Source organism: Pezoporus occidentalis, unplaced genomic scaffold, assembly GCF_034315485.1.
Source record: "Pezoporus occidentalis ecotype Australia unplaced genomic scaffold, CSIRO_AGI_Poc_V1 ctg39, whole genome shotgun sequence".
Classification (NCBI taxonomy): domain Eukaryota; kingdom Metazoa; phylum Chordata; class Aves; order Psittaciformes; family Psittacidae; genus Pezoporus; species Pezoporus occidentalis.
The window spans coordinates 4128399-4137668 of record NW_026915713.1 but is presented as its reverse complement, the minus strand read 5'-3'; the positions used below and the strand labels follow the sequence as shown (position 1 = coordinate 4137668).

Genomic DNA, 9270 nt, shown 5'->3' with positions numbered 1-9270 from the left:
CTTCAAACTGACATAGATAACCCAAATGTTTTAGGGGTAAGAAATCTTCAGCATCTTTCTTTTCTTAAAAACCATGTCCTGCACAGATGCCTCATCAGCACTTCTGTGACAAATTGGGTGAATTCTCTTACCCCAAGCTATTAAGGAACATCTGCTTCAATAAAAGATTTTGAGGATTCCCCAATTCTCCATTCTCTCTTTTACTCCCCACAGAATGAGAGCACAAAAGAGGATTTATTTGAAGTTCTGCTAGGTCTTTAGTCTTCTTGAAAAGCCAGGCGAATTCCCTTAGGTTCTCTGTTTCAAGATGAAGAAATTATTTTCCCCAGCTGTTTTGACTTTTCTTTCCAGACACTTCTTCACTAGTTTCCATTTAAAGTAGTCAGTCAGGTCTCTACTTTCTATTTTCACCATCTCATTTCCATCATGTTCCATGATTTTTTTTTTTTCTCTGTCTGGAGAACTGCAGCATTTTCTTCTTCCATACAGATTCCATGGAATCTAAAAAGGTATGAATTCCTATATTAGCTATTTCCTCAGTAATGATGGTTAGAGTAATCTTCTTGGACACAAGTTCCCACGAAACTTAAAAAAATTAGTTATCTTTGAAACTACACTCCATTAAATAAGACTGAAATAGATAACAGGTTAAAAAGTTATTAAGGAGAACATGTAGGCATAATAAAGCACACATACAGAAGGTTTGGAATTTTAGCCATCAAGAAACAATATCTTCACAAAAGTGAAGTGTGTAATCTGTTAGAGTGCTAATGCCGAAATAATCTACCTAACAAATAGTAATAATAGTGACCTCTTCATTAAATTAAATGATAATCAAATAACACTTAGAAATTTTCTTGCTTTGAATTATTTGGTTATTTGTGTGACACGTGTCTCATTCCTGACCTTTCAAAATGAGACTAGGGACATTTCTGAATTAGTGCTGCTTTGCAGTGCTTAGTCAGACACTCAAGGTCTAATTCTATCTGGGATACTTCATCACACTGCAGGGTGGTAATTTAAAAGCAAACAGAAAAATCTCATCCTTGTTCTGTAAAGCAGCACAAAAATAATATAATCTATGGTTTACCTCAGGCAGATAATATTAAATATTATGTCCCTTAAAAGCATATGGGGTTTAAATCATTGTAATAGTATACACTGTAATGGCTTATGATGCTGTGCGAGAAATGATCAGTGCTGCTCCTACTTGTAACTCAAAGGACAAAGTTCCATGCTGGAGATGTGATATAAGCATTCTGAGTCCATAATTTTTCACATTCATCTTGGACATTCAGATTAATTCTTAGCCAGAGTGTAATGATCACAAACCACACGGAAGTGTGAGAATAGTGATGGAAGGTTTTCTAGTGGGACTTGTTTATTTTCTCTGCTCTTGTTTAATCCTCTATCTGTCTGGAGGTTACTTTGCAAGAACCTCATTATGCTAAAACATGTTGTTAAATGCTAATTAAGAAAATATAATAGCTTGAACTTTTAGACTAGTTCAGTAATCGGGAACCTTCAGCTAACATATATGCTTGTTTCATCATCCTAGACAAGCTTGAGATTGCAGATTTCTCCCCATGTAACAGTTTTCACCCACTTTTCCTTGGAAACTTTTTTTTTGTTTTCTATTTCAGTTGATTATGTGATATTTGAGTGAATTGATACTAATATTTATTAAACTAGTTAGATCCCCCATAATAAAGAGCAGCGACTGGAGGTCTTCATCCACTACAACATGGCAGCTGGCCCACAGCAGAGCTGTGATTATTGTCACAATACCAAATTCATCTCTTCTGCCCAAGTAAATGAATAAATAACTGGACAAATGAAAGGAGAGACTAAACAATTCAAGATTGTAGTAAAAATGATCTCCGACCTGAGTCAAGAGATCCCCTGACACTAGTTTGGAGAATGAGCTGCATTTACTGTGATCGCATACTATTGAAATGCCACAAAAAAACACATGAGGGCTGAACGTAACAGCAGTAAGGGTTACAAAAAAGGGAGGAGATGCAGTGCTGGCCACTTGCCATATGACACAGACTGGCACATTTGTGTCAAATGGTATGAAACTGATGGTCTTTGAAATGGTCAATAAATATCAACATGCTGCGTAAATGTTTTCCAGAGTCCACAGCAGAACTGGCTTAAAGGATCTTTTGAAGTTATTTGTAAGATATAACTAAATGAATACACTTTATCCCACCAAATAGGAAATACAGCCTACTTTCTAAACATATATTAGCAGTATTTATTTACTTCTGAGTCCTTGCTTGAATAAATGAGAATAAATCAGAATTATACTGTGAATACTTGATAAATTCATTCCTCAGTGTCATCATAATTGCAGAAGTTTAGATCTCTTGGGGAAAAAAAAATCAGTATTTTACTGTAACAATTTCAGAGCATGTACAAATCATCTGTGCAAATTAATTTTGTCTGACCATGCTCTTGCATTTAAATCCTGACTTAGAGGGGAAATTATGTTTCTGATATTAGTTAGTTCCAAATCTTTCCACTAAAATTTCCATAAAACATCATTACTATTTGAATTCTTTCACTCTAAATGCTTAGGCTTTGAAAACTGAGTCAAATGCTGCATCTCTTTGACAGAGACTATGAACAAGCATCGTAGCTTCTGATCATTATTGATTTGGTCTACATGACCAAAACACTAAAATATCTTTGATCCTTTTATGAACTGCTTGAGTTTACTGTATTTTTACCACACTTCTTCACACTGCTGTAGTTATCTAATGGTAATTTCTGATTCAAAATGTCTTCAACCAACTCCCCATGTTTTTTTCTAATTATCTCGAAAAATACCCAGCTGTATGGTTGGCATCAGTGCACTATGATGCTAGTAACGTTACTTACTACCCCTCTCAGGGGCATCACCATATGTGTGGATGTTTCATATCTTTTCTACCTACTCAGAATTCTTTCCTTCTTTTGCACTCTAGTGGGTGATTGGTGAAATATATAGAAATAAGTAATGTATTCAGAACGTGAGCATGAAACAAATTACTCAAACCTTTAAAGGGAAGTGGGAGAGAGGGACACGGCACAGATCAATGACCTCAGTTACATATACAGATTCTGTGCTTTGCAGATCTTCAAAGGTCCTAACTTTTAAATACAACTTTTATTCCTTTGGCTTCAGATCATGTTTTCATTCTTGTTAGGAGTCTTATCAGAATTTTCCCAGATGTGGAGGCAGAATTTGCTTCCCTATGGAAGACTGCTCTGCAGATCAGAAGGGAATTTGATCTCCTGGGCTCTGGATGTGGCACCTTGACCTAAAACTTTAATGGAAATAAAAGATTCTCCTGCATATTTTAAAGTGACTCACAAAGATCAGGTCCTTCAGTTTCTTACTTGAAACAAATGAAGTAAAAGGCATTTGCATCATGGATGTTCTATAATTCCTGTTCAAAGTCATGCTGGAGTCACCCTACAGAATACACACAGGTGATACACAATGAATACATTGCTAGTATTGCTAGTACACAATAAAAATGTGGCTAATACTGCTATTCCACCAATAGTTAGTTTCTAACATAATTTCTTGTACTAGAAGTGTACTTTATTCCGCCAGGTTATGTCCAGATGTCACTGAAGCCAATTTGGGGGTAAAAAATCAGTAAGGGTAAAACAAGGCTAAAAAACCTCTTGACTCCTGGTGTTCAAATGCATTTGTAAATTCAGCCTCCTTTGTAAGATAATTTGTTTGAAGTTATGTAAAACTTGGCAGGGAGCCAAGCTTGTTCCAATGGCTGATAATTTCTTTCTCTGGTTATTAGATTTCCATGTTTGCAATCATTTCTCATTCTGCTAATGTAATGCCATTTCTTGACAGACCACCTGTCATCGTTTACTTTTGTCTGCTGGGAAAACTGCTAGTCCATATCTCTTCAATGAAGGAGCCATATATCACAAGATTTTAAATCCTGATATACAATCAGAATTGATTATCCTGTAGTTCTTAACATACAGTACCATAAGAGAAGCAGATTTTTGTAAAGAATAGCTACAGGGTTTGTTTGTTTTTTTTTTTCATTTGTTTGGGTTTTTAAATTACTTTTTAGACTTTTCTTAGGAATTTTTTCCAGACAGCTGAACAATACTGCTTTAAATGTGATATACGGAATTTGAGTAGGTATGATAAATCCAAAGACAGGTTAAACCCCTGTTATCTTGCATCTTATCAAGTTATCTTCCAACACTTAACATTCAAGAAGTAAAAATCAACTATACTGACCTGCAAAATCCTAACTTAAGTTCAATTTTTAAATTATTCTATAGTATTGAAGAGGTGCATAGGAATCATCTGTGTTGAATTTCTAGAAACGTCTTTCAAAACGAATGTTACACAAATCAAGATACCATATATGTCTTTATGAAGAATATATTTAGTATGGTCATGACTGTAGGAGTATTATTAGATATTAGGAAAAAAAAATCTAACATGAAGACTGTCACATTAGAATAGGTCATCCAGAGAGGCATTGCAGTCTCTTTGATTGGAGATATGCACAATTTGCTTAGATAACCTCCATTGCCTAGCATTGCGCTTAGCCGTTTTCTGAACTGGTGGTTTTCTGAGCCTGTATTGTTCTATGCCACTCTAGGTTTATAACCAGGATAACCAGAGCATGTTTTAGTGTTCCTTCATATCGTATCAGTCAAATTGCATATCCAGCTGAAACTTGGATTGTTTGGTTTTCAAACAACAAATTCTGCATCCAGCTCAGTTTTTTGGAATATGTCAAGTTTTCTTTTCAAAGTACTCTAGTCAGAGATGCGTATTTCTTGTACCTATAGACTACTTCTAGTATTTGCTGATTTTTCCTTTCAGATTAAAACTCCATAATAATACTGGATTTACTTTCAAGTCTTTCATCTGAACTCTTAAAGAACTTTATTGTACAGCATGTGTACAGCATCTTTCAATAAATTATCAAGTTAATTTCTGGTTTCTTTTAAATTAGGGGAACTCGGAATAAAGCTTTGGCCCCTTGGTTTTGTTATGTGTGTGTTATGAATGTGTGTTTTAATTTGTTCTTTGTGATTCTTAAAAACAACCTTTTGTGACATGAATAGGCAATGCTCGTGTGGCTTGTAATGATACATAATTTTCTTTCTGTCTTTAAGCAATAACTTCATCTTTAATTTAGATCCAGTCTTTAAGAGTATAACTAGATGTTTCTATGGCACTATAATAAAAAGCAATGCTTGTTATAACTATACATTTATTTACCTAATTTATTTTTTTTCTGCAAACATTCTAGTAAAAATGAATGTTAAGCCAATATTGGAGGTCATTTGTGCCAAGTAATTTTAATTCAGAAATACAAATACTCACCTTGCAAGCCTGATTCCCGGAATTTATGCTCAACATTTAAGAAAATTCATCAATACCTTGCAATAAACTTATTAACAGCTTCAAGAAATAGTATTATGTATAATATGAAGAAGTCTCTTAGTGAATAATTTTGAGTAATTCTTATGAAAAATTGTGATTTCCTAGAATACAGTCATAAAGGGAAAGATAGGAAAATAATATAATAGGGAACTTCTTTACTAATAAGTCCCTGGCATGTCACTGAAAACAAATTATTATTTTTTTTTTTAAGGTCTATGTCCCTTGAATTTTGAGATCAAGGAAAACAGGGTTCAACTTGGGGTTGAGAGACGACTGTTATTACATCCTCCACTAAATTGGCAAAGGAGTCCTGGATAACTTAAGGAAAATAAAAGGATTCTCTTGAGAGCCAAAACCATCCTGGGATCTGCATCAAGAGCAGTCAACGCAGAGTTGCCAGGTTTCCATGAGTCTCAGGCTTTAGGGGCATTTCAGACCCTTGGGTCATATTTAGTGCCTGAGTATTTCTCTGAGTCTTTCTCTTTGTTGTTTTAAAAAATGTTACCTTAAGTATCCTACTGTCATTTATACACAGAAACACGAGGAAAATTATACCAAAAGAATGTCTCATGTTCCTATTCCAAAATGATAATTTTTTAGAGTTTAGTGTGCACCAGCTGCACACTTAACTAATTTGAAAACATATATATACACAAGACAGTTCTGCCAGCAAAACAGGAAAGCCTTTACTAACTAGTAAAAAGTTTCAAGAGCATTGTCTTACCTTATTAAATCCAAACCAAAAAAAAAAACCAAACATGCTCCAAGCTGAAGAGGAAAACAAATTTAGTCATCACATCTATGAACATATCTACTTATTCTCTTGCCTTGCTTTGCCTTCTCTTTCCTCTTCCATTTGACCTTCCCTTTCCCCTTCCTGTTCCTTTTTTCCTGTCTTAACCAAGGACTTTGTGTTCTTATCCTCTAAGCAGAGAAAATTTTCTACATATCAAACATGCCTACTTTACTTTTTTTGCAGCAATGATAAAGCAGAATATTGGGGGGGGGGGGGGGGGGGGGGGCTTTTTTGATATCTTCCAGTAATTAAATTTAATTTATCCTATTTTGGTCTCTGTCAGGATCTGACTGGAGAAAAACTCCAGTGCAGGACCCTGTTTCAGTTTGTGATCCCAAGAGTGAAATTAAGACACAAACGAGGCCAAGTACCATAATTCGACAGTTTGTGTATTACAAATTACAAAAAGCCAGTTATTTTTAAAAAGGGAAATTATTGTAATAAAGGGGATAGTGATAGGACAGATTGGAAAAAAGGTAGAAAATGAAGTAAGGATTTGGGGTGCAGAGAGAGATAGATAGTCACCACCATGGATCCAGCTGTGTCCTGGGGATCTGTGGTCATTGTCATTTGTGGTGGGAGTTCTTCAGGGTTCATAGTCTCTTAGTATCAGAGCAGAGTGTCCCCCAAAAGTCCATCAGCGGCAGGTGTCCTCATGGAGGTGTCCTTCTGGAGTCCCCTTAAAGGTACCCCGTGCAGTGTGTCTCATGGAGTTGCCCTCATGGCCATGTCTTATGGAGGGTGTCTCTTAGGGTCAGCAGTAGTCATCTTTGGAGAGAGTCCTCACAGAGGTGTCCTTCTGGGGTCATCCCAGTGGCAATGGCTCCCTGGCAATGTGTCTCTTGGTGATTACCTTTTCCCCTTTGGTAAAGAGTTGGGGGGAGTGACTCTGTTCTTCATGTCACGTATTACACGTTCCTGGTAGACCAGTTTCCCTGGTCTTGCAGCTGGCTGCACGTGTCTGCACACACATGTGTCTGCAGTAATTCTTGGGATAATACCTCACACCAGTCCTCAAGGTAATGGACAGAAGTGTCTTATCTCAGCTCTTTCCCACTCATTCCCCAGGCAATGAATGGTGGAGTCCCAGTTCAGCTCCTCACACCTCTCTCCCAGGCAATGGATATTGGAGTCTTATCTCAAAGCCTCCCACCCATCTCTGAGACAAAAGATAGGTAGGTTTCCATCTCATCTTCTCAGACCAATCTTAGAGACAATGGACAGTGGAGTTTGATTTCAGATCAGTCTCTCACAGTCTCAAAATTCTTTTAATGTATCCTTCTTTACAGGAAGAATTGGATTCTTAAACTTTTTGTTAAACTCTTCTGTTTTAATATCAGTGCAAAATCTCAACATGATAGAGCAACACTTCCTCGAGTATGCTGAGGTACACTGAAGCCAGTCTTGAACATTTTCTATTGCAGAGAACTGTCCCTAATACTTCATTAAGGCTACAATAGTTATTTTAACTGACACTTCAGCATTTTTTTTTGTGATCTTTAAAATTCCTTATGCTTTTCCCAAAATGTAAATCTGTCTCCACCATATTTTGTCTTCATCTGATAAAGGCAAATTAGACTTTTTTTTTATTAAGTGACAAAGGCCTTTGGATTCAAGACTGTTAGTTTCTCTTCTATTAGACCTCTCGTGAATGCTTCTTTAGATTCCTATATCCTACTGTGTTTCAAGGGAGAGTGTTTGAAAAAGATGACCATATTCTAATTTTAATGTAGTTTTGGTTTCCATGTCCTGCCTTCCCTGTTTACTTGATGTATATATATACCCAAATTCTTAGACCTGTGATGTTATCATCAGTAGAATGAGGTAGAAAAAAGAAAAACAAAAACTAGGAACACTTAAAGAAACCTTTTTCTAATACAAAGGTGTAGGAAAGGCAAAAGTGGGAAGGAAAAATTAACCCCATGATTACATAAACATTAATATTTATAATACCAATTTGATCCTAATGTCAAAGGTTTTCTAGATGTATAGGTAACTGGGGAGATAAAATCATAAACTGAATGAGTGTATGTGCATCTTTGAATGTACCAGGTAAAACTTACAGTGTGCTTGTCATTCTTTCATCTATATGATATGATTTTATTGTCTATAGTATACATCACTGAGACTAATTTGAATAATGAGTAATATCTGTCAAAAGAGCAACAGTAATGCACTTAAAACATTTTCAAGCACTAACTTCATTAATCATGATGTTATCGGGCATCCTGGAACATGCATTTCTCCTCTTGTTCATGTTGTTTTGTTTTTATTTCGATTTGTGATTGCTAAATCAAGTAGGCTGCTTGATGTGTTTGTCGTGCCCATCACTGAACCAATGTGAGTTAGCTCATGTTAATACAGGAGAATTTATGTCCCATCAGAAAAACCAGAAGTGCTACCAACTCCAAGTGAAGCTTATCTCCATGGGCCTAATAGGCAGATGTATTCCATGTATTTTCATAAACACAGGATTTCAGGCTTCACAGATACAGAAATGTGTTGTTAAGATGAAAATCCCACTAATTACTGTAGATGCCAACATAAGATTTAAGAGCAGATTTAAGATACTTCGTATCTGAGAGCGCAGTTCTTACCATTTAAACATAAGAAACCTTATAAGAGGGGTGAGGTTTTTTCAATTTGAATTGGAAGACTTCAAGGATCTAGTTAAGCTTATATTTAATTGGATGAAGGTTTTACTTGAGGAGTTATAGCATATTTAAAATGAACTGCAAAGTCTTTGTGTTAGGTAGGGATTACAGGAGCCAGTTTTATTGTAATTTGCATTTTTTACCTTAAAACCAAACTCAGATGAGGAAGTCTACCAGAGAATAAAATGAGATTATAGAATCATAGAATGGTTTGGGTTGGAAAAGGCCTTCAGATCATCCAGTTCCAACCACCCTGCCATGGGCAGGGACTCCTTGCCCTGGACCATGTTGGCCAAGGCTCTGTCCAACCTGGCCTTGAACAATGTCAAGGATTATAAGGCGAACTTGTAGGCATTTCATATTAAAGCAGCTTGAGTAAGTTGTAG

The 9270-nt window shown here is 36.1% G+C and overlaps 1 long non-coding RNA gene across 1 annotated transcript; it reads left to right on the top strand.

Annotated features, from left to right (window-relative positions):
- The first annotated feature begins 430 nt into the window (after positions 1-430).
- Positions 431-5983, top strand: LOC134170812 (uncharacterized). The gene is made up of 3 exons (XR_009967382.1): positions 431-509; positions 4868-4973; positions 5646-5983. It is a non-coding gene; the product is annotated as an uncharacterized LOC134170812 (long non-coding RNA).
- The last annotated feature ends 3287 nt before the right edge of the window (positions 5984-9270 follow it).